Source organism: Cloeon dipterum, chromosome 4 (genome assembly GCF_949628265.1).
Source record: "Cloeon dipterum chromosome 4, ieCloDipt1.1, whole genome shotgun sequence".
Taxonomy (NCBI): Eukaryota; Metazoa; Arthropoda; class Insecta; order Ephemeroptera; family Baetidae; genus Cloeon; species Cloeon dipterum.
In genome coordinates, this window is record NC_088789.1 from 16454636 (window position 1) to 16480641 (window position 26006).

General features: G+C 42.7%; 1 protein-coding gene across 6 annotated transcripts in view; it reads left to right on the forward strand.

The window, feature by feature from the left end:
• The window catches only part of LOC135944409 (uncharacterized protein CG43867), a 108675-nt gene that overhangs the window by 36383 nt on the left and 46286 nt on the right, over positions 1-26006 (forward strand). The gene's annotated exons all lie outside the window — the stretch shown is intronic.

The following is a 26006-nucleotide window of genomic DNA, read 5'->3' on the forward strand; positions in this document are numbered from 1 at the left end:
CTCTGATAAAATGTAGCTAACAGCATCATTAACGCTCAGTCACGAAGATGATGAGGTTACACTCCACTCGGCGATAATGACGATCTTTCATCGTGTCTTCTTATGATAAAAATGTATTCAAAGGATGCTTATATATTTTTGTCATCCTGAATTGTATTAAATATTATTGAAAAAAAATTATTACTTACTTAAATATAATATGAAATTTTACCTTTTCAACAATTACCTTCCACTAAAACTGCAATATGTTGAAGTCTAGATCTCCATTCAATGGATGCATTGACTGAATTCATTTCGTTATTTCTATTGAAAATGCTTTAGATACTAAAAATAGATAACTGTGGCCTCGAAAACTTTGAAATTACATTATGCCCGCAACTTCTTTGTCGCTTCTTGAAAATAAATTTGAGTGATAATAGCACTAATCAGAAGTGTCGCTTGGGTGTGTCATTTATCACAGCTGCCATTGTTCCCTTTTCCTTATCCTTGAGTCATGCACGAGGGGGCCGCTGCTCTTAGACGATGTTTCCTGCTAAAACACTGCTTCTTCTTCCCTCTTGTTTTGGTCCATTGTTGTTGTCGTTGGTGCCGAACATCCACATCAATCCAACGCTTTGATGCATTCTCGATGGATGCGTGTGTGTTGTGTGCTCTAACGCATTCGCATACAACAAACACAGGGGGGACGAACGCGACGAAATAAATGGTGCACACGGTCCAGGCAGACAGGGCATTGTACCTCTCTGATTAACTTCCCTCCATTGTCCTCCAACTTGGCTCCACCTCACAAAACAAATTTCAAACCCAATTTTGCAGCTCCATTTAGATAAAACTCAAGACAAAAAATGTGCTTGGAGCCACAATTTTTTTAATTGAAAATAAATTTTCTTTTGTGACCGGCAAAACAGTAACGTCATTTTTATGACACCTCGTTCAGCTGGTTGCCTTGTAAGGAATTTAAACGAAAATAGAGCATTCAAAATGTATGATAATTAAATCACAGTTCCCACGTGAAACCTTTTTCTGTTGCTCATCAATTATTCACTTTAAAAAGCTATCAGGAAGACATCGCTCTTTAAAATCAATATTCAGCTCGAGAAGGAGTGTTTCTTGAGAGAATTTGCGGTGGGATTTTACGCAATTTTCGCCAGCAGCAGTTCCTCTTTTTTTCGTCGAGCAGGTCCGCTCGCCCGCTTACTCGCAAAAGCCCTCGCGGCGGCGACGTCGCCTTTAATTTTCCAATATTTCTCAATAAACAATAAGCTGAGCACGCTCGGGCGATGGCGCTGCTGCTGCTGTGTTGTCATCATCAACAACAGAACGTCATTAGCGGGGAACAATGGTGGTGGAAGTGGTGCTCTGCTCAATGCAACCCCCGATATATCCGTTAGTCGAGCGCGCCCGTTAACGCCAACGAGCGATTTTTAATTACTGCGCCTGAGTGCCGCACTAACACGTGGCCCGCACCGAGGTTCCATTTTTTAGGAAACTTTTGCTTCATAATTTACAAAATGATAAACCTTTCACTGCGAAAAAGCGTTTCAATTCACCGCTGCGCTGGATAATAAAAATTGAAAATTTACCGTACAGAATTTTTCAGAAATTTTAGATTTGTGTCCAATTTAACTTATGCTGTTGATTCGGGGACGTTGGCAACTGCATTTTCCTAAAGCTGTGGGTGTTATTTAAAGCATTTTTGCATTACACTGCTCAGTATTTTTCCAATAGAAGTCAAATAGAATCTAAAATTCTAATAAAAATTGAATTTTACTAAGTTTCGCGAAAACATGCTCAATATCAATTATCAAGATATTATAATTACAAAGAACTTTGTTGCTTTTAAACTTCCTCCTTTTAATCTTTCTTTCCCACTTGTTTTGAACTAAGATAAATTGCCAATATATTTCATTGAAGTTAAAATGCCCTGAAATTCTCTAGCTTCACATTTACCTTTATAATAGTCCCCTGAACAGTGGTTTCCGTAAAACACTCCCTTGTCCTTTTTGTTCGCTGGCTTGCATTAAACGTCTGGCTGCAATTCATCTAGATTACGGGGAAAAGATTAGTTTTGGAATCCATGAAGCGTAACTTTACGCGCGCTCTGCCTTACGCTTTTCCATCATCGCGGGAAAGAAGCTGCCGGCGTCGAGAAGCGAAAATCTATCAAATCCGGCCGGCTGAATAGCTGAGCAGGCGAATTCCGCTTGCTTTTATGGATGGTGTCTGCCGCCACTTCCAACCGGCAAATTCGCAAAAGTGTGCATTTTACGCTCGTAGCAGCGCTCTTTGGATTTAAGAGTGCACTCAGTGCTGTGCTATTAGCCCGGCAGTCTGCATAGATAATGAGTTTCTTTATGGACGACTGAGGACTTTCGTTGGTCTCGCGAGAATAATGGCTCTTTTTATTCCACTCGGCAAACAGCGCCTGGCAACTGCATCTGGAAATATTTTTACAAGTCTTCGCGGGATTAAAAATGCTATTTTTCCAAGTGGAAATATGGAGCTTTTAACTCGCTCCCGCGGAGATAGCAGACACACTGTGGAAGCGAATGGAACGTATTCGGCAAATAAAAGAAGGAGTAGTATTCCGCTCTGGTTGAGAAATGCGATAGAATTTTACATAAAGAGCTTCTGAACTCTGGCGTGCGCAATCTCGATTGCGAACGAGAAGAAATCCCTAGACCATAATTTCGAGTGTGCTCACCCCTGCTGCCGGTCGCATTTCCCTAAACGCACATTAGGCGGGCACCAGATCTGCCAGAACCAAGTAATAGATAAGCACGGCCGCCAAGAATGCAGCCGGTCCAATAAAGCAGCCAGCGGATGCCAAGAGCCTGCCGTCCTGCCAACCAAAAGGTGTTGTTCGACTCGAAAGTCAAGACGGTGGCGAGATAGACCAGGAGAGCCACGCTTTCCATGCAAATTCACCCTGTGATTAGCTCCAGGTCGGGGTCTATTTAGATCGTGCAGTTGAAAATTAAAGTTGCAGAAGATTTTGTTCCTTTGTTTGATTCTTTAAGATGTTCAATGGGAAATATAAGGGGTGGGATATTTTTTCCAAGTTGAATGGTCAGGAAATTAAAACATAATTCTAAAACTCAATGGAAGTGAGATAGACAGTCAACAAAATTTATTCAGCCCCAGTACTCCTGCGGGTAAAATTGGAAATTTTCCATAGATTTTATTCTTTTTACAAATGCCTAGCTCCACAATTCGCGCAGTACGAGAGCGAGAGAAGCGCTCACCGAGATAAAATATCCAATGCAAATGCGAAACTATTGGAGAGTTGTCTATCACGTGGAGGCGAAATTTCAAAATGCATCTCCACGCGGTGCTCTTGCATCCGCTTCTTTTATGTGCAGCAGTCAATTGAAAACGAGATGCAAATTTATCTCTGGCTGGAGCGCGAGTTCCCAGCTAGCAGCCTGCAAGATGGATGCAGTGCGGGGAGTGCAGTATATATTTTATTTATGCCCAACCGATAACATCTGCGCGCCTTGCATATGTGCTCAAACGAAGCTACCGCACAAAGTGTGTTTGTGCACAATAAATGGGTCACTCCGCAACAAGAACAGGCAGGAGTTGCTGCCATTTCTCTTTGATATGCGCTCTTTCTTGTTTGCCGATTGCAAAACGGTGCGCTTCAAAACAAGATTAATCGTGTCTGAAGCTTGTGGTAATTGAAAAACGAACTTCAAAGGAACAAACAAACTAAACACATTCTGCGCATGCACATAGTGGGCTGATCCCCCTTTTGGTTAGGTGGATTTTTCAAACCTGTAATATTAACAAATGTTAACTTTTAGGACTTATGATTTTTGTTTTTAATTTAAAAAGCCGTTGCAAAATAAATTATTTTTAACTTTAATAAAAATTCGAAGTAATTAAAAATTAAATCTGGAGCGTACAACGCTTTTCTCATTATCTCCTTAGGTCCTATTCCTTAGCTAAACTATTGAGAAGATCAAAATGTTTCGCACTGTGGCTCTTTTGAGAGTCCATTATTGCAGTCGTAAATCCTTTCGAGTTTATTGCGCACGTGTCATGCGAACGGTCCAGCGACTCCCCTAACGAAATTATTGTGCAGTAAAATCCACATCCATATTTTTATATCGGACTCCATTTATTTGAATGAAAACAAACATGCAGAGGCGTGTAAAATAACCCACTGCATGCACATAAAACGAAATAATAAATGGGCCGCGCCGAGTTTTACGCTCCGCGTGACTCCAGCGCTGAATTTTTGTTTTCCGCTAGAATAAAAAAAGGGAAGCTCGTCACACAGGACAAATCCCCAGCGTCGATAAATATATTTCAGCATGCTCTCTTGCATTGAGTCGCGCGGTGCGAGGCGTGTTTCGCAGATGTGCGAATGCAGATTGAGTCCATAAAGCAGCGACGAGAGGAGGCTGGCCCGGCCGAGGCCAATTCTCGCTGGAACAATACCGCGTAATTCATTCGGTGAATTGTAAATCACCGCTCTTTCCGCTGTGGGAAATTCGTGCCAAACTTTGCGCACTCTCCGCTGATTTATCCCTAAACAAATTTGTCACCATTCCATTGGGTAAAAAAGATTGGATTGTGGTGCTCGGCTAAAATTTGTTATTTGGCAAACCAAAAATTCCTGTGGTGACTTATTCTAATGAAATTTTAAATTAGAACAATACTACTATATATGTTAAAAGAAATGTTGTAATATTTCGAGTAAAAAGCTTATTTGATACAGAAGAATAAATCAGGCCTATGATATACTCATGGCGTAATTTGTATTTTGTTACCGTTTCAATAATTTTTTTTATCAAAAAATCATTCATCTAAGAAAAAAAGAATCATTCAATAAATCTGCTTGTTTTTGGATCAATTCAAATGTTAGGGTGGCACCCCTCGACTCGTTCTCTCGCCGAGAGTACACTTTCAGTGCGGTGCTTGATTCGCTTAGCCTCCTTTGTTCACCAACTCTTACCCTTTGCCTTCGCGCTTATCAGCTGTCCAAACAAAGCGGCTTTAAAAATGTGCGCCGAGCCCGCCTGGTTCGTTCGAGGTGCTGCTGACGAGTTGGATGAAATACATACTCGAGTTTTGAAATGCATGAACCCGGCCACTTGTTGATGCGCGTAACTTGGATGGATGAGACGTTACACTTACTTATTACAGAGCCGGCCCTCTCGACCTGGGTCCTCCAACAGGGTCTCATTTGAATTTTAACCAGCAGCCAACAGCAGCTTCAAATTGCCTTACTTTGAAACTTTTTCACGTGCTGCAAAATTAGAATTTTTAAATTTATGCTTTGCATTTTTTTATAATTTTCTAGTTGGGTGGTTTGATGATGACAGAAAAAATTCTTTTGATTTATGCTTAGAAGAGGTCCAGATCGGGTAGGGCTGGAAACTATAGACGGGTCACGGATGAATATATTTTCCGTTACAAACATTTTGACTTCTAATGAGCGAAGAATTTTCGCTCGAAACAATGAAAATTCTCAACCCCAGTGCAGAATGTTAAGTTTTTCTTGACAAGGAAACTGCAATAATTACTCTTTCAATGAGTGGGTCCATCAAATGAGCACAAATCATGCAATTTTAAGCCATTTGAACCATACTTAAAACCGTCAAAATTTGCCAAAACCGTTTAATTGGTAGCTTAAAAAAATGTCTTATTTTGCTAAAGAGCAAGAAAAAAATGCATAATTTTTGCCTCGTGCTGCTTGAAAATTTTTCTAGTCATTATATTTAGCGGAATATATTTCAGTTTAACAATTTTATATTAATCTTTAAATCAAATCAGTGGTTTACACGTGAAAGTATGTACATCTGTATTGGACTTAACGCGTTTTAAATTATAATTTTTTTAAACAGTTTTAATTTACATTTTAAGCGCCAAAAAAATTTATTTTAAACATTTCCAAATCATGAACACAACCATTTCATTGCAAGAAGTTTAAAAAGAGGCCAAAATATTGCTAATGGTTAAAAAATTGATTTGTTAGTACTTTTCAGTCAAGATGGAAAAAACAAATGACCAAAAATATTTAAAATAAAATATTTTTCTGTATTTTTTGTTTTGTTTTTACATTTGGTGCAGTTATCCTTAAAAGTTTGATTATCTTGACATTTGAACAAACACGTTAATTTTTTTTAGTAAATTACTCAATTTTGACAATTTTGCACACACATGTAATGTTAATTAGGCTGAAAAGATGTCTTGGAAAACCGTCTAAATCGGCCCAGAAACCTTGTAATAATTTAAAAATATTTGGCTTTTTCTTGAACAATAATTCTAAAATTCACAGCACTATGTTATTAATTGCCAATAATTCCAACAAGCAGTTTTTGCTCAATTATCTAGCTCAACAATTTGTTTTAATTACAAAATAGTGTAAAAAGGTTCTCTATTAGGGGCCTCTAATTTCGTTTTGTATAAATCTACGTAAGTTCATAAGCTCAGTCCTTTTTACCTAGAAATAAGGAGCGTACGTAACCCTAACCGTGGGTTTCAATTTCTTTTATTCACAAGTTCAAATGAAGCAATAAAAATTACAGCAATTAAACAAACAAAACACGTATATCCTATGCTTCCTCTATTCTGATGGTCATGTACAACAGAATACTGTCGGTCAATTGTAATTTCAAATAGCTCAATCTGTGCTAATGGCTCAATGGCATTCAATTGACCACACCGAGAATAGTAATTCGCTCCTTTGGTGGCATTTGCATTCCGGGCGCGGCTCTACAAATCAAAGGACATTTCTGAGACAATTGTTTGCGTGGTGCGCACGTCGCGGCCGAGCGAGCGAGCGAGCGGCCAGCCCCATCTTGTGCACAAATAATAGAATGTGTCTATCGGTTCGGGTCTGGTAATGTCATGCGAAATGGAAATGATCGGGTGTTGTCGTGCGGGGCGGCGGCAACGCGTCTCCGGGGAGCAAATGAGACGGTGCCGTGATGAATGGGGCATTGATTTGCTCGCTCGGCCCCGCAGCCTCCGCCGCCGCTGCCGCTGCTGATGTCGACGGGCGGCGCGCCTGTACGCTCGGCAACCCGCTCTCGCACCGACTGGTGCTCATGCACACGGCCGGAGAGGCTGCTTGGTGCTTGGCTCACTTTGCGGATCAATATGAAGAGGCGGGTGTTCCATCAGCTGCTCCAACCGACCGTCCACAACACACCGCCGACTGCCGCTCCTTGTCATTGTCGCTGACATGCATTTATTATTGAAATTGCGCTCGCTTTTTTTGTGCGAGGCGGAAATTCGCCAGACTGCAAACAGCAGCCGCTGTCGGGGGAGATGAGTTGACGCTGCTTTGCACAATACTCCATCGCAATGCTTTTTTAACAACGACGATTTTTAAAGTTTAGCTGTACATAATATAAATTGTTATGAGTCCTACTTGGAACACTCCAAAAACTTTGGAAAATTGGGAAAGTGCCATCTGAATTTGGAAAAAATCAGCTCCAAATTTTGCATGCTAACACAAACTTCTGGTGGAAACACTTCAATCGGAATCAGTAGAATCGATCCAATTTTAATTTTATTATCGTGTCCAATTTATAGAGGTCATAAAAGATACAAAACCAGAATAAAAAGCAGTTTTTCTTGCCGGAAACGTAATATTTTTTGTTTAGTTATTAAATTAGAAGTAACTTACAAATACAAAAGATAAAAATGAAACAGATAACGGGAAAAGGAAAATACGCACAAAGTAAACTAGTTTAAAAAAGGGGGCCTAAGATTTAAATTTGAAACATTCTGATATTATTTCTCGGCAATTAGCAGCCTTCACTGTATTTTCCCCCTCTTGTTTGTTATTTCTTGATATGAGAATCAGAATTATCCTCTTTGAAAATAACTTAAAATAAAATGGAACTAAATGTCACGATGTGCACGTTTTATCTCTTATTCAAAACCAAAAAAAAAACTCTTTTGCAGCGAAGGAATGCCGCAATCTGCTCAATCGTGAATAATTAAGTTGGCGTCGCAAAAGGGGTGCATCCGAAACTGCCTGTGGCTGTTTTTGACATAGTTCAGTCGCGACTGGAGGCGCATTTTGCGGCTTTGAAATGGGATGTGTGCATTATTTACTGCTGGCGGCCATTGTTACCACGAGACGTATTCCTTCCTGCTTGCGTGTGTCACCTTGCGAGCCAGGACCGCCGGTGAAGACGTAAACGTCGTTTTTACGGTGCTGCTGACTCGCAAGTGCTGATGACGTTTCCCATACACAATCACAATGGCTGGGAATAAAATATCTTGCGGTGAAAGGGAGCAACTTAAAAAAGCTGCCCTCTCTCACACTATTCATAAATGTATATACGCACCAAATTTTCACGCACGTTCGCACTTGGTGGCTATTACTGCTGATATTTATGCTGGCGGCATTTTTTGCTGCAGTGCCGCATATGTGGTTCTCTCTCATATGCGCGTAGAGAAGATCAGATAAAAAGTGCTGGAGCTTTTAGCCTCGTGCGAAATTTGATATTAATTACAGCCAGTTCGGATTGGAATTCATCTCGCTGATAGCGAGTGGATATTGGAAAAATCATCGACGAATTCAATCAGCTCATATCTTGTCGGCTCTTTGATTGCAACTGACTAGTACATCAAAGGATTTGCGCACTTTTTTCCATTTCAAATGGAACCGGACTTCGTTTTTATGGCTTACTCGAATTAATGGATGCTGCTCACCATGCGGAATCGAATATCGAGTTAAAAATTCATTCTGATGCCGTAATTGAAAATGCAAATACGAAATTTCCAGCTTGATGAACGTCAAAGCTGATTTGTCAGTACGATTTTTATTTATGGATGATCAAACTCGCCTGTCCTGTCATCACATATTCAGGATTTGAAGCGTTCCATTTTTACCTTGCAATAAAAATTTATAAAAAGCACATTCAAATGAAGCATTCAACACAGTCCTTAGACTCTGAGTGAATAGACAGTAAATGAAGGGAGGAGAAAATGACATCTTTTGACTAAATACAATAGTTCTTAATGGAAGACTAGGACAGGCAAAGTTTCGTCGCGACTCGTGGAGAAAAATTTGCATGAGAACGTCCGCCATTTTCATTTATCTGCGTGCCGCTCAGTATATCTCAATTAAATCGACGTCAATACCACACGTGAGGTCGGTGCGATACAAACGAAATGGGAAAGTCGAATTAATTACCTCCCGCGGAGAGTGAATAAGCTCACACGTTCGTGTTAATTTCTGATTTATGGCACCCGTCGGACGGTGAATTCAACCGGCCGTGCACGTATCGGCTATTTTGCATTCGGCGCGAATAATTGTGTGTCGGGGGCAGACAGACACGGTCGCCACTCGGTGCACTTGACGCTGAGAGGGGCTCTCAGCGAACGCGCTACTTGATCGGACATTTCGGCGTGCGTTTGACATTTTTCACATTAATTAGTGCAGTGTTAGAACCAGCGAGAACTCCAGAGTCTTTAATCTCGGAAGCTTTTAGAGGAATTTGTTAAATCTGACTATCCACTCACAAAAATAGCATCTTTTTGAAGAGGCGGGGTTTAGATTTAATTGTTACAATCTTGACTGAATTAAGAACAATTATTTCCTGAATTCAAAACGTGATATTTAAGAGAGTGATGAGCAAGTGGTAACCAAAGGACTGTCAGTTGAAATATTAATTTGATAAAATTTACTAAAATATTTTGAATTTTAAAAATCAGCTACACTCTGCTTATGTGATTATGACACATATACAAACAAATTGTTTGCTAGTACTACTAGTTTAAATTTAAACTCCCTGTTGAGTTGATTGTGCAGGGAGTTGTTTTTCAGGGAAATGGTATTAAACAATCACACTTATTCCAACAAAAATTTCGTTTTAACCCAATTTTCTGCGCAGGCCGAATAAAATTACCAGGCTGGGAGACACAAAGAGAATATTTCTACATGCACACTAATGAGATTTTCGCCGATTCATTTAACTCATCCCGTCGCATTACAATGGCTTTCGCCCCCGTGCAAATGCGAGCGTGTGTGTTTGCGTTATGTTCGGCTGTGCGGCAGCCAGCGAGAGTGAGTGTGTATTTTATACGCACACATACATTTATTTATGGAGCGAGCGTTTGGCATTTCAGTCGGCATGAAACGCAAACACGCACAGGCACAGACGGCCGGGGCATAGCGATGAGAGAGCTCCATATTCCGTGCAAAATCAATTGGTGTCAATCCACGCTGACGCGCGCCGCGTGGCTTCGAGTGTCACTGCGTTAAAATAATAACAATATAAAAAACAACAATTCGCGCACAGCTGCAGTCAGACTTCATGTTCGCCGCGTCAGTTGGACTGCTGACATTATTGAATCAGAGCAGCGGCAATTTGGGATAAGTCCGCCTCTATCATGTTGCGTTGTTCTTTTTCTTGATACTAAATCAATAAAAGAACCCTCGTTTTTGTAAAAAAATAACAGGTGCGTTTATCAGGAATTTCCGTATTTGAAGAGTTTAAAAATCTGATGTTCAAGCAAATTATACATCCATAGTAATAAAGCATCAGACAAAAATTTACATGCATGAAAGAGGTTTTGAAGTTTGATAATGAATATTTGGGTCGCCATAATTAGCCCAAATTTATTTGGCCAAAATGTGCGCTACCAGAAATTCCCAGAATGAAGATACCCGAAAGAATTTTGCCCAAATTTCGAAAGCATTTTGCCCAAATGCTTTCTGTCGTTTCCCGAATGAATTGGAAATCGCCCGAACACTCATTGGAATTCGCATGAGCAGGTAAAAGTAAATAATCGCTCATGGAAATTTAATATTGTAAATTGTGTCTCTAAAAATGCTCCTTTCGAATTTTATGGGGCCCATGCAGAGGTTTTATTGGTTTGTTTTAATTAATTAATGGTTTATTAAACGCAAAATATGCGTGCAACACTCTACATCTAAAGGTTAATTCAATTTTTACACATTTTCGCTGCTTCTCTCAAAGTAAGTTTTCTTGCTGTACACTTTTGGATATGATATTTTTCACAAATCTCGCCACAGAACTTACATTACTTCATAATTAGGCTCATAGTGAAACGTTACATTATTACAGATAATATAGTGATAGCCATGACAAGCAAATCTTGCAAAAATATGTCTATCAGGAAAATCAGGTTTGTTTTAATTGAATTGCTTTTTAGTTGTAAGTTTACTAAATTCCAAGGGAAAAAATACTAAGCGAAATTAGAGCTAGGAGGGTCCATTTGGCTGGAAGCTATCTTTCCCGTTTTAATTGCCTCGTATTTGAGTGGAAAGGCAATTGCAGATATCCATTCAACTGACAACTCATTAGACGTCGGTCCGCAAAGTAACGCTGACAGGGTGTGTGAGGCCGGGTGGAGTAAAGTACAGTGCTCGCACGAGCGACTTTATAGCGATCGGTGTGCAGGCAATAATCATTAATGTGCACCGCACTCGCATTCGAATGGCGAAAGAAGAATAAAGCATTCCGCTGCTCCGTCGGAGAGAGTGCCGCTGGATTAATCAAGCCGGGTCGTTACTCTCAACGGCCTCATAATTTCGTCCCCGGGGCTCATGTGCCCAAAAGTTGACAGTGGCAAGGGGACGCGGAACGACGAGTCTAAAAGCGGCGTTTAAATGCGATGGCTGTTTAATGAACTGGTGCAAAAGATGTGAAGATCGTCCCTGCATGAAATCCGGCCTTACGAATTTGTTAATTGGAGATGGAAGCCATACAGCGAACGCAAAATTTACCATTTAATTGCAATCTATAATTTAAATTCAAATCATTTTGAGGGGCATAACGGGAAAAACCATTTTATTTTTTAAAGTATTGAAATGAAAGCAAAAAGGTTTTTGAAAATTTACACAAACCATTATGCTGGTGTGTTCTATCTTTAAGAATTTTCACGCTATTATTTAGCTTTTTTAGCACCCGTAGTTTGTTAACACAAGAGTTAGTCTCGTCTTTCGCCCGATTTATCCTCACAGGAGGCGCTCAAACGCGTTTACAAAGGGAATTTTTGAACAAGCCTAATGCAAGGTAAACACCACTGACCTTTCTAATAATAACCCGCTCCCTTTGAAGCAGGCCTAGATAAAGGGAAATTTTAGCAAAGCGCTGTTTATGCAAACGCTGACGTCACCAGCGCTGGCTGGAATCATTTGACTTGGCACACGTGAGCAAATTTGCGAAGGTTTCGACGTGTCGGTTGAAAAGCGGCGGGCGGGTTTTGCTCTTCCTTCGGTGCGTCTCTCTTTGTGCAGCGCGATGACATAACATCACTCACTCGCACGGCTCGCACCAGCTTTCTATACGCACGCATTTCCACCCTGCCCGGGTAGTCTTCCTCTCGCTCTCTTTTACGGGGGGCTAAAAAATAACGTTTGGTTTGACATGTCAAGCCCATCCTGGTGGAATGGAACTTTGTGCGAATGAGCAGGCGAATCTGTAAGTACGGGAGCGAGCAGGCGAGAGAGCAACTCGTGCGCGAAACAACTGACACGCACACTTTTACTCTCAACTCTTTATACACCGTGTGCGGCGGCGTGAGCTGGAACGGAGGAGCAGCCGCCATTGTTCTCTTTTGGCGCATTTTGTTTGCACTCATTACCGATGACCGATCACAGGATTAATTTTGGCCGGGATCGGGCAAACAAGCTAGCTGGACGCGAGTATACGCCCCTTTTGTCCTGCCAGTTGGCTTTCATAAATATGAAAAAGGCCCTTTGACACAATGGCTTAGCGTACATTTAATTAAACGCTGACGGCGGCCGTGGCTGCTCATTAAATCACATCGCAAAAAGAATTAAATTTTCAGGCCTGCATTGAATTTGAATTTCTGCTCTGTTGACGACGTGTCGCTTTGTCCTCTTTAGTTGGGACCCGCAAAGTGGAAGGAAAACAAATATGCTTTTCCAGGAAAACTAAATCAAAATGCACAAACATCCCTGAATTTTTTCATGCAGAAATCAATTCATGTTTACTGTGGAATTGCAGGCCTTCAAAGGGATAATTAAAAACGTGCTTTTCTAACAACGCCACAAAAGCGGTCGAGAAACAAAGCAAAGAACTTTCAGCAACAGAACCAAGGAGTGTGTGTGAGTAAAAAAGAAGAATCCCGAAGCGCAGTCTATTCAATTTCTAAAGTGGCGGCGGACAAGCTCGCGAACAAGCCTTATGGTTAAAAGCTCTTTCAGATCCGCGCAACCTTTTTTCAACTTTTTTGCAAACTTCGTCTCAAACGCTCTTGCACAGGAAAGTTGGAACTCTTTCAAGTGCTCGGCTAGATGAGTGAGTTTCTAGCGGGTAAACAGCCAGTGATTTTGAAAATTGCCTTCTCTCCCTTTGTCCCGAGCGGCATGATCTGCTGGAGTAAATAAAATCCGGAGCTAGATGAATGCGAATGTCGTCTGCGGGTAAACACGGCACGGCACCCTTTTTCTTATTCACCCCGTTTCGCGTGTGCCGCGCGCGGGATGCTTTTAAATATTGTTTAACTGACTGAGAAAATAAAATGACTGCGAGAGGGAACGAAATTTATCTTGCCAAAGCCTGGGCGTACACTTTAGTAAAAGGAGACGCATTTTATTGTGTGGATTCCCCGTGTAGCGTGGCTGCGGAGGAAGAAAAGGTTTCTTTCCCTTTTCTTCCAGCAAGCGCTTTTATCTGGAATAAATTTCGTTAAGCGTTTTTTTCTTGTGGAAAACAATTGTGAAGGAAACGCCGCTTAATGTTCTTTGATTCAATTAAGATTAGGCTGCGTTGAGCAAAAAATCTAATCCATTTGGAAAACTTTATTAGGCAGCCCGACCGAGCGGAATGCAGCGCTTTGTAATTAAAAAAAGAACAACTCGAGCAGTAATTGAGCGCCGAAGAGTGCGTTTGGCCGCTGCGTTCCGGGGCGGAATGTAAGCGGATTAATTTATCCAGGCAAGAATGGCCAGCTCCTCCTCATATATCGCCCAAAAAGCCAGTGCGCTCGATGTGTATAGATGCATGGGGTGCGCGGCGGAGAAATATAAATCCTTATCTCCTATAGGGTTTTAAGGAGACCGCTGCTTCAACGTCTGACTTGAAGCAGCCGTAGAGGAGAAGTTTGCCTGCTAATAACGTTGGGTCCTCCCAACTTCTTAAGCCCTCGCATCAAACAACAGAACGAGCTTCAAGTGTTACAATTAAATATCCCTCCGACGCTGCGTCTAATCCGGGAGCCGTCATGTGGACTTGGTGACTTTGCGAATCCGTTCTGCAGCGAGCGTTGCAAACAAAAGACTTTTCCAAGAAAGCGGTGCACTGCTCTATATATAAATTTCGAAAGCAATTACTCCCGGCTAGACAAACACCACGGCGGGAGGCTTTTGCAATCGTGGAGACGAAAACGTGGCGTAAATCTCACTCTCTTATTATCTCACGAAAAAAGTCCAGTGCGGAAATTAAAAATGAAAGAAAGCCTTTATTTTCAGCGAGTGGCTTCATTTCCTGGCGCTGACGCTGCCACTGGCTATAAATTACAATCCTTTTTCAATTGAAACTCACTTGTACGTTTCAATTCACCCTCGGCTCTATTTTTCCACGTATGAAACGCCCGGTGGACGTGACTCAGATGGCAAATGCTCGTCGCGCGCACCGACCTGCGGGGAAAATAAAATATATCGCCTGCACTCGGCGAGCGCAGTAACACGCCGCTAATTTTAATTGCTCGCTTGTCCGCTCCATCGGAAAAAGCTTAGAATCGAGAGAGCTGGCTGCCCGCGGAACTGCCACGCCCGCCCGGTTGCATACATACTACTTCTTCTGCGTGTAGCTAGTTTTGAGAGACAAAACAAACGCAACTCGGTGGCTTCAAAATTTTGTCTGCGTCGCGCTTGAACAAGGCCGTGCTTAAAAAGCATCATATCTCGGAACGACGAGGCGCCTTTCTGTCGCCGCAGGGTGGCAATTCAAGCCCTTGTGTGGAAACCCCCCGAAAATTCATTGTGCGCATCGCCGTCTGACTCAGTGCGGCTCTTGTTTGCTGTCTCTTGTTCACGAGAGATAAAGCATGAACGAGGACGCATATCATGATGGAGATGAGTCTTTTCTGGTTCAGACGTCAATTTTCCAACTGATCTACTTTCATGCAATTATGCAGACAGTGAAGCCAAAAAATGATTTCGACCCAATAAAAACGAATGGAAATTTCTTTCGTAATTTAATTTGGCTATATGATACACAGAATCGAGATTTATTAAATAAAAAAATATATCACCAACTGCTTATACTTCAAGGTTTTGCGTAATTTTAAAGGCAGGGAAAAAGTTTTCGAGGTAGAAAAATAGTTTAAGTCCCCTGTGCCCCTTTCTGGTGGCCGCAGAGAACCCTGCCCGAGCGAGCGCCGTCGTCTCTGTAATTTATGAGAGTGCACTTTGCAAGATGCAAACGCCCATTCTTTCCCATCCAACAGAAGGTGGGCAATCTTTGCAATTGAAATAAAATAGAAGAGCCGCTGGTAGTATATGCGAGAGACGAATATGACTTATTTATTTCGAGCACACACGCTCCGGAAAATAAGGGAAATCGGGGGATTTGCGTGTACAAGCGGCCATAAATAATGTGGCGCGGCGACCGCTCGTGTACCCTGCGTGTGATTTATTCGGCTGCATTTTCGCGCGCCGCCACTCGACGCAGGCCCTGCTGCATTGAAATATTTTCTGCTCGATCCAGTGCGCGCAACGCGTGTAAGCACGGAATAAAGCGTTCGGCTAACTGCGCTCCGGCTCGCTCGCTTGCTTCGTTCGGCTGGAAAAACGCAATCGTTGAGGGAAATTCCGATGGGTGCTGACTGACTGACAAGCTGATCCGTTTTTGCGTGTCACTATTTGCGTCCGCCTCCAGGATCAGCGTTAGTGTATTGATACAAAAATTTAGCTATTCAATGGATGAATGCTTGTTTAGCCGCAGGCCTGGTTCGATAGCGAATACAAAATAATAATTGAATTTTATTGTGCTGGTTAAAAATGAATTCTACGTTCAAATTGTTGACTGTTTCGGTTGAGAGAACCTGTTTGAAATTTGTGTTACGTTATTGAATTCGCTTTCGATGAACGGAGCAACCATACCTGCAGGGCACTTTAAATGTGTAAAATGTGTTGTTGTTTGCAGAAAAAACTCCACGCCATTATATTCCTTGTTATTTAATTATTGACAGAAATGCGTCATATTTGAAATTTAGGGCTGCTCATTCCATTTTCCCCAAATACATTTTAACGTTGTTAATTAAATAACTCGTTTTATATTTTGTTGAATGAAATATTTTGAATTCAAAATATCTCCCAAAATAATTTGACACGCAAGGGTATGGAGCATGCATCCCCAAGCATTCATGAGCTCTCGTCTGGAAGGCCATTCAAATGCGTTTTTCTGAGAGGGGATCATTTCTGGCAGAGTTGCTTGCTTTCTTGCTTCTTCGTCTGCGCTCATTACGCGAGGTTAATTAGTCGAGCTCGTTTAAGGCCGAACGACAGACATATCTTGGCTGCTATCTCGGGGGAGGCAGGCACCAGGGTGACGGCCCTTTTTGCTTCCATCCAGGACCTGTAATGGACCCACTCTCTCGGCGCTGCTGCTTTTTCTGCCCGGCCGAGGACGTTTCGTTAAATGCACTGCTCCCCGTCTTGCCGCTGATTATTTTGGGCGCGTAAATTGCCAGATTATTATTTTGCCCGGTGACGTAATTGCCAGGGAATTGCCATTTAGCAGTTAATTTATGTCGGCGTGTGCGGGGAGGCGACGGAGGCACGCCGGCCGCCTTTGTCGCGCTGCACACTTGCTTGGCTGCTCTTAATTTCCTGCTCGGCGTGAAATCAACAGGGTTCTTTCTCTCTGGCGCCAAGTTGCTGGGTGCTGCGCAAATTTATGAGCCGGCAGAAATTCGATTTTGCGGCGAATACCCATTAAATAATGGACTCTGCGCTTTGCTCTAAGCTTTTCGATGCAAGATTAAAAGCCATACGCGAAAATATTTACAATGCCCTAAATCAATTTGGTGGCGATACCGCCGAACAATGAGAAGCAATCTAAACTCGTGGAGACTGACGTTATGGTAAAATTTTGCCAGTCATGACACTCACATGACGTGCCACTCTCACTCAAATGCCAAGCCACACACACCATACAAGGCAAAAATCAATCTACAGATTGCCATCGGGTCATGAATACGTAATAACAGGCGTAATGGCGCACGATTCATCACTGTACTTGTCAGGTGTAATGTTCCAAGTTGTTTATAACACCGCCCAGCAAATTTTCTTTATAAGCCGTAAAGAATTTTTTACTCACGAGAGTGGGGGCTGAAGGAAAGCCAAGCACCAGGCATCGGCATGATTTATCATGTCTAATATTATCCGGGGAAATGCATTCTTGGAGCGCGCGCGACGCAGAATAATACCTCCTTTTACGTCTGCTTTTCGCAAATTAAACGTGGCAACTGGCGCGTCTATCCCTGTGCATACGCGCCAGCCGGTATTAACGCCTAGCTGCCTCCCTTTTGTGCTCCTCCTACGTTTATTGCATATAAATTTGCGATTTAAATGCATCACAGACGCGGAGAAATTCCACAAAGCACCACACAAAGCGGTGCGATGATGAAACGGCAGGCGTGTCGTGTTCATTCAAAGAAAGTGTGGAGGAAATATGTGTAGTGCTTTTGGCCTTTTGAAATGCACATGCAACCAGCACTTGAAAAATCACTGATGGCTAGGCTTTTCTAACCTTATAATTGAGGGATCTACAACACTGGTTTGTATATTAATGATGTTCGGACCATGAGCGAGTATCGTGATTTTTTTAATTCTCACCAAATTTTAAAATCGATAATTCTTGATTGTTTCTGTTCTGTAAAGCCAATTTTATCTAAAATATTTCTGGTATAGTGGATTAACTGAAAATGTTCCTAACGAATTTGCTGGAAAATTTCAGTAAAACCTCCATTTTCTGATTTTCCAGCTTGTTATGGAGTTTGGCACGATCCTCTTTTTGAATTTTTAGGGAACTCTACACTTATCCACTTCAGAATATTTTCTCATTGAAGTCGAAAATATATTGCCCGAAATTTAACTGATGCAGAATACCAGTGGTGAGTTGCAAAAGCGATGGAATTTTTAATTCTTGGAACTCTGTTTTTTCGATTCATCTCCCCAAAATCGATAATATACCCATCTATATTCTGCAAAATATTAATATTTTCGCACATCCCTTCTCATAAACTAGGCTGGCCACTCAATTGTCTCGTTGCAGCGCTAAACGACATTGCTAATTTCCCCGGTACCGACGGTCGCATAATGAATTTCGTCCTGCCGCTTGCGCTCGCGCCAACCATCCTCTGCATCATAACGAACGACGCGCAGTTTATTAAGTATAATCTGATCAGCTTAGGCGTAATGTGTGAGAGGATCTGCAGCATTACACACCGCCGGGCTGGCCGGTGCGCGCGTCTCTGTCTGTGTTTAACGTTATTGATGGCAGCGGGGCAAACAAACCGCGGCAGATAGGAGAGCATGCATTGCGTTTGATCCGCGCACGTCGATATTCCGCAGGCCTGCACCGCGCGCGCGGTTATTACTTCATTATGCTGAATTACGGCCTCGCGGCGTGAATGATGACCTCACCGCCGCGTCCGCGACTAATCATTTCAAAAATAATACCAATTTTAATCACGCCACGCGGCACTGACACATTGGGATTTAATTAATCATCGGCGTACGGCTGATCGATGCAGCGCTCGCTCGACCTGTGTGAAATGACTTTTCGTGCGCCCGCGAGTGCGTGGTAATTAGATCTGGTTTCCAGTCAGGCTCTAATTATTGCCTGTCCCGTGCAAATTCGGCGTTGGACGTTGGATCGCGTCACTGACACGTATTAAATTGCTGAATATGCATATTTCAAAGTTCCACAGGCAAATTGTTCAATCGATCCACTTACTTTAACCAATAATCTACTTCAATGAAGTCATACGAATATCTCCATTATATAGTTGTATGGATTCTAAAGATTCTTTCGAAGGAGGGCAGTTCATTTCGTTGGCCTTCGTGGCGCCACAAGTCTTTTTTTACCATCGAACCGAATCGCCCCCTATTCTCTTTCTTCCTTCAGTCATAATTCATTCAACAGCGAATTCAAGGGTTAAATAAAAATTCATATTCCCGGCGATGATCCTGCGGCAGAGTCGAGAGCGGCGGCAGAATTGCTGCTCGCCATCAAGCTGCATTATCTTTCCAGCATTGGTGAGAAGCAGCAGTCAGCACTCTTTCTTTTTCGCTCTCTCTTCTTGATCCTCGCTAGCTGGCTCGCACCACCGCCCCCATGCGTACAATTCTAAATTCGCGCGCACGCACTCATATTCCCACGTCGTAATCGAGTTTGTTTTCATCCTCATAATAGAGTGAGAGGGAATTTTTGCTCCATCCGTATTTTATATAATCTGCGAGGAGGTGAAGCAGCCTTTCGTACTCGGCGCAGCTTAATAAGAAGAAAAGGGTTGCCTTCGGAAAGTTGGGCCTGAAAGAAAGGCGTGGTTGGCGCGCTCTTTGCGCCCACGATTCCCATGCGGCAATTCGCCCTACGTGTCTTCACATTAATCTTCTTACCCCTTTGCACCCCCGCAGCTCTAGGTGTGCCACCACCGCGCCGGTGTTTGTTGATGGTCCCTTTCGCTTTCGAATTCCTTGGCAACCCACACCCGTCCCCCGGCGGCGGCGGTGGCCACCCCCACCCCCCGGCCGCCCCCCGCAGGCCTCGGCCCGGGGCGCGGCGGCGTTTGTTCACCAAAATTATCGCCACGCACGCGGCGGTGCTAATGTCGCAATGAACCGCGATTATTTATTATTTAGGCCTGGCATACATGCATGCAAAACAAGTTTTGCGCATTACTTCGCCCGCCCTACCCCGGCCCCCGCCGCGTGAATTAACTACTTTTGCACTGCAGTGTCATCATTTATGATTACAACAAAAGTACTCCCGCCGCTCTAGCTCCTCCGCCGCTGGCTCGGCAAGAATTTATCATATTATTATTACACAGTGCATGCACGGCCACGTGTTGAGATGCGCCCGCCCGTCCAATGCTGCAACGGGGATAGCCGGAGGGATGGCTCGCAGTTGCATTTTACGACACCCGCTCCGTGGCTTTGAATTAATAGCTATTGATGGGGTTGATCGCGTTTGCAGATTAGCACGTTTCCAGCCAAACCTGATTACAACTGGCGCATAAATTTGTTTGCTGCCAAGATTTATGTGTGGCTGTTGAGCCTGTTATTTTGCTCTATTAATTTGGAACGAGCTTGAATAATTAAAAAAAATATATATGTTTAAATGGTGAGGAAAAGGTTTGTTCTGGCAGATTTTAACGAGTTTGAAATGTTTGAAAGTGGATTCTTAACATTAATACAATGAAGATGTAATATCACTTTTCCAAACAAAAGATAAGTTGCAAGTCCAGAATTGGATCTCCTTTTCAAGAAGATTTGACCTTCAAAGCCTTAACAATTTACTAATAAAAATCTAAATGATCTGATTTTTACAAAACTGTGCTTTTAATCGGTGGAAATTCAGATGCCTAACATTATTTTGAGTCACGTGGGCAGCCCAGCCGCCGTGAATCTGGCTAAGCTGCGCCAGCCACGCCAGCCGCCGGTGAAAAGGGCCAAAAATTAAAAAGTGCAGGAAAAAATACCTTCCGGCTCTTTGGGCCATTAAGCACTACTAAATTTCACGTTTAAAATATGGTCAGCCGCACCAGCCATACAAATGGCCTGCCACCGGGCAAAAAATTCTGCCAATCTGGTCTCGCCAGCCGCCGTCTCGCGACTGACAATGAGACTTCTAGTACTAACCCAATAAATACAATGATTTCAAAGAAATTCATGTAAATATTGCATTCTGGTTGTCAAATTAATTAAAATTATTTATTTGCAAATGAAACAATAAATTTCCCTCGTCTCAAAGTAAACACGTGAAGTCTATTTGAATTGGTTCCACGTAATGCGCACCAACCAAATGACTTTCATAGCCTTTTGTTTACCCATTACATTATAATCACTCTCTCTGCGTCGCACTCAGTTAGCAACTTTTAATGAAATAATTAATTATTTCGCGATAATTGCTGGAATAATGGGGGTGTCTGCGCCTCAAAAGCGGCCGAGCGCGTTTTCAATTACTCGCAGTGGCGTCTTTGTGTATAATTTGAATAAGGCAGTCCGCCAACCAGGCAGCCAAGCCCCACCCACCCGCCCTCCACCCCCAGCCACCCCTCTCATGACAAACTTTGATGATAAAAAAATGACAGGAGAACATCTCTCCTGGCTCCTTTGTTAAGAACTTTGCCGCCGAGATGAAGACGTCTTTATTCAGCACGGCATATACTATTCTGCTGCTTTTTGCTTCTTGTGCGAGCTCTCTTTCAAATTCATTAGCTCAAACGTTTCAGCACTTTGCTTTTATAAAAAACCTCCGTCTTATAGAGCTATAGCGGAAATTCAATAAAATATGCTGTTTTTAGTAGCAGAGACCTCACAGTAAAGCATTACATTTATAAAAAAAACCTTCTTTGCAAACAATAAATAAAAATTTGTTGCATTTGCATATTGGGGAATCTACGGAAGAAAATAAATATTTACTTGTATGATTAAGCTGGTCAGAAAATTTATTAGGCACAATTCATGATTGATGAAATGAATTCTAAAAATGATTTAAAACTGGCCGGACCATTTTAGGAAAATAATTGTCATTTCGTCTCCAGACATGAGAATATTGACGTTCTGTCAGCACAGGTGATAAGACGAGCACATGAACTAAAGGCCCTTGTGCTGGCCCATGAGCGATAGGATGCGAATCTCCGTAACGATCGGCACGCAGAGTACGGGTGACATTATCGTAATGCACTTCTTGTTGCGAGTTCCGGCGCTTCACAGCCATTTTCTCGCTTTTTCTTTATCGCGCGGCCCACGGCCGAGTAGGCAACTATAACTTTGGGCATTTATGAACAGGAATGGCTCGCTCGCTTGTGTGTTGTTTGCCCGATAAGTGTCTCGTGGCCAGGCTTTGAGTTACGGCCGCGTGCGTGCAGTCAGTCGCGTACGTTGTTTCCTCTCTCAGGAGCCATTAGACAAGGTGCTTAGGATGATACTCGTTTGCAGCTAAGTGCTTTCCTCTTCGCCTCGTCTTCCAGCATGATAGAATGGCCCGTTTTAAAGTGACAACTCCTACTCACACCGTGCCGGCATATTTCATACATACACACACTTCTGCCACCGTGTCTCCAGCGCTACATTATCCGCCAGGCGCGTATAAAAGACAAGGTGCGAAAATTGCGCTGTTAAATTATTTTTGTCGTGAAAGATGACGCCGAGCGACAAAAAAGGACGTGAAATATGCACACTGACGCCAGGGAAATTGATATCTTACTTTGACTTTTTGCGGGGCAACGCTCCGTCACGCAGAATAAGGGATGGAGAATGTTCATTTTTTGCACATTTCTCACGTGCAGAGTTCCACGTTCAGTTTAGTTACGACCTTAAAATATTCTTGAAGTGATTAGTTTGAAAAAAAGGAAACGCCTAATCTGGCTCTATTTTCTGTATGAGGATGAGAAAATTAAAAAAGACCAAGGTTTAAATTAAGACTTTCATCCAGGAGCTCGCCTCAAGACATTGGTAGCAATAAATTGCATGCTCGAAATTGGTTCCATCAAGAGGGTCTAAAACAATAAAGGTGAAATCTGCGCTACTCCAGCGCAAACCAATTAAAAGACCGACTCACGTGTTATTCTATTTCCGCTCTCTCTTGCACAAAATTGTTGCCCCTCGCGCACAATATATAGCGGCTCCCAAAAGCAAGACCACTCTTGAAGATTAACCGGGAAGTCTCATAAATTCACTTACGCCTGAAACATTTTTCTTCGCTCGGAGGGAAAACCTGGCCAGCCGGCCCCTGCGTTTTCCCTTTGCCGGCTCGCGCGAGAGGAAAGAAATACGCTTGAGAGAAGCCGAGTTTATGTACATGGCACCCCATATAATAACTAATAACGTTTAAAAGCGCCTTCGCTGCTTTCATGTATTATTTAGGGAATCACCCAGTGGGGATTTGGCCAATAATACCGTCGGAATTGTGGCAACACGCGCATCATTGCTCGGATTTTCGCCCCATCTTGTGTGTTTGCGCGAGAGAGTGATGTATGACGTGCTCGCGACCCGGCCTCTAAGTGGACGTAATATAGAAATATAGCCGCGCGAACCTACCCCCACAGGGGGCACTAATTATCATCCCGTGCGGTGGTCGGCCTGCCCAGTCTTTTGTGTCTGATTCTTAAGAAAAGCGAGATTTATCGCTCAAGGTGCTTCCCGCGAAAAAACGTGGTGAAAGGGCTTGGCCGTGCTGCACAATTGCAATTTCTTTTGTGAGAGGCCTTTTTCCCCCACATAATAACACACCTTTGATGGTGAAAGGCGAACAAATGTAGATTTTCTACTCAGAAGCAGGCAAAAATCTAGCAGCCTTTTAGATTTTTTTTTAGGTAATTCTCGCTCTAAATTTGATTAATATTTTCACGCATAGACTACGTTGATTAATGTGCATATGCATTGCTAGATATATGGAGAATAATTGCTATTTTTTATGTATAAAACCCATGATGAAAACTAAACTGCTACTCGATTTCTACTCTAATGGACTAATATCATGTAACACGTACAAGACAAAATATGGTACGTGAGGAGCACATTTTTGGTACACTTAATTGAAAAATTTGACCTTAATTTAGTGACTTTGGCCTTTGACCTAAAAATATTTCTACAGCACGTTTTCATTATCAATTTTTTCTAATAATTCCTGAATCCATTCAAAAGTCCACTCTAGGACTTCATGAAAAATATTTCCTTTTTACGTCAAAGGAGGAACGTGCTGTGTATTTAATGTATGTTTTAGAGTACGGTGTTTGTATTGGGCCAACTCGCCTCCCGCTTCCAAAAAAGGCTGCGAATAATCGGGAGTGTCGTTAATCAAGCTGGCGCGCCGCACGACTCCAATTAATTGATTCATCCCGGCGAGCGGGCGTTTAATCTTGGCCAATTAGCATTGGATTAAAATTCGTTCCCCTCTACGAGCGCGAATTAAGCAGTTCGGCATTGATTTGGCGGACGTTCTCCTTTTTTGCTAAATCCGGGACTCAAAGAAAAGCGGCTAATAAGCAAACGCGAGTAATTAATCTGCACGTGCACTGTGCGCTTCAGATTGCTCGGTGGCTGCAACGGCAAACGAGCTTAATATTCATGCAGGCTGCACACACAGCCGGCTTTAATCCCACGTTAAGTACTGCCGGCCCGCCGGACACGAAAAGCACTCTCCGGCCGTCCTCTCTGCTATTTTGTGCCTGCTGCGTCCTCTCTATTCATTTAGCCCGGCTGCCGCTAGGTACACAGCATAGTACACGCGGGCAAAACAACGACGCTTTGGTTCGAGCGTGCTTCGGAATACGGATATGCAATAATTACCCGGCGGACAGCAGCCGCACACCGAGTGTTGCATTCTGTGCGCCCAGGCCGGCCGGGCCGCAGATGCGCAGCGTTCACAAATCAGAGCCGAGGCAAGACGAGCACGCTCGCAGCATGACTCAGCAGAAATATGTCTGGTTCTCCGAAATGATTGTGACACCCTCTGAAAGGGTATAGAAATAGTTGCGAAAATGCCGAAATTATCCAAATTTTCGGGCAAATATTTATGTGTACTTTCCTCGTTTTTAATTTATGAAAATGTCATGTATGTTCATAATGTCGAATGAGTGAAAATATCGAATTTTAAGAGTTGTTGACCTGTGATCTTTATTTGACATCGATTCACAAATTTTTGTCTCTGCGGTGACAAAATTTATTTCTACCTTATATATTTAATGTACTGACCCTAGCAAGAAAAAACGAGAATAATAAGATCAGGCCATTCCTCTACTACAACACCCTTTTCCAGCAATGCAGATGTTTGCATTCAGGGACAATTATTTATATCTTAACACATTCTCTCGTCTCTCTCGTAGGCAATGTAATTAGATTGTGCTGTGTCGCTACACGCGTTTGGAAAAGGGATTGGCGCGCGTGCGTCGTGGCAGGGCTAATACTCAAATTATGCACGTGCACAAGAATTCAACAGAGAGCCTCTGTACTGTTCATACACGAGGGGTGCCGTTGAATTGAAAATTAATTTCGTTGCGCAGCCTGTGTGTATGTAGATGGGCGCGTAAAGTGAGTGCTCTTTGACGATAACTAACTAGATGAGAGCGTGTGTGATGCTCAAGTGGCTGATGTGCACTTAGGGAGTCGACACCGAAAGAGAGATTCGTCGCTGCAAAGACGAAGGCAAATTAGTCGCAGCGCCACGCAACAGTTTAATTTGCATTACACATGCAAGAGACGATCGCTAATTGAGCTGACAACGACGACGCTCTAATTCGATTTTGCAATTCAAATGAAAGCGTACTTTGTTCAGACAGTTTCTAGTTTAATTTTAACGTCTGTGTACAAACCCTTATTAAATTTTCATGCTTCATACCATTGGTCAGAGGCTTTTAATTTCAGCTTGACGTGTGTCTGTCTGTATTAGTGCTCAATGCTCCATCCGCAAATCTGTTTTGAGGGATTGATTCTTGCCATCTAGGAACACAGACTGTGTTTTCCCTAGGCTTGGGAAAATCAATGAGAGATAGCAGCGCTGTTAGATGGATGTAGTGTCAGTAGATCAACGTCCTGCGTTTATTTACTCGCGCTCCATCTCGATTGCGGTCCGCCTGACGCGCATTATGCACGCCCCGTGGAGCAGTGTGATTGCTTTGGTCTTTATTCGCCGTATCAATCACGATCAGTAGCCATTTATTAGCCGCTCCCGCGCTTGCTTATCTTCCGTGCCTTTTTCTTTTATTTCTCAGGGACACCAGCTTCTGCTCTCCTGGGGGAAAATTTATGACGAGGTAATTTGCTGAGATATAAATTGGGATTAAAAGGGAGCTTTATTGAATAT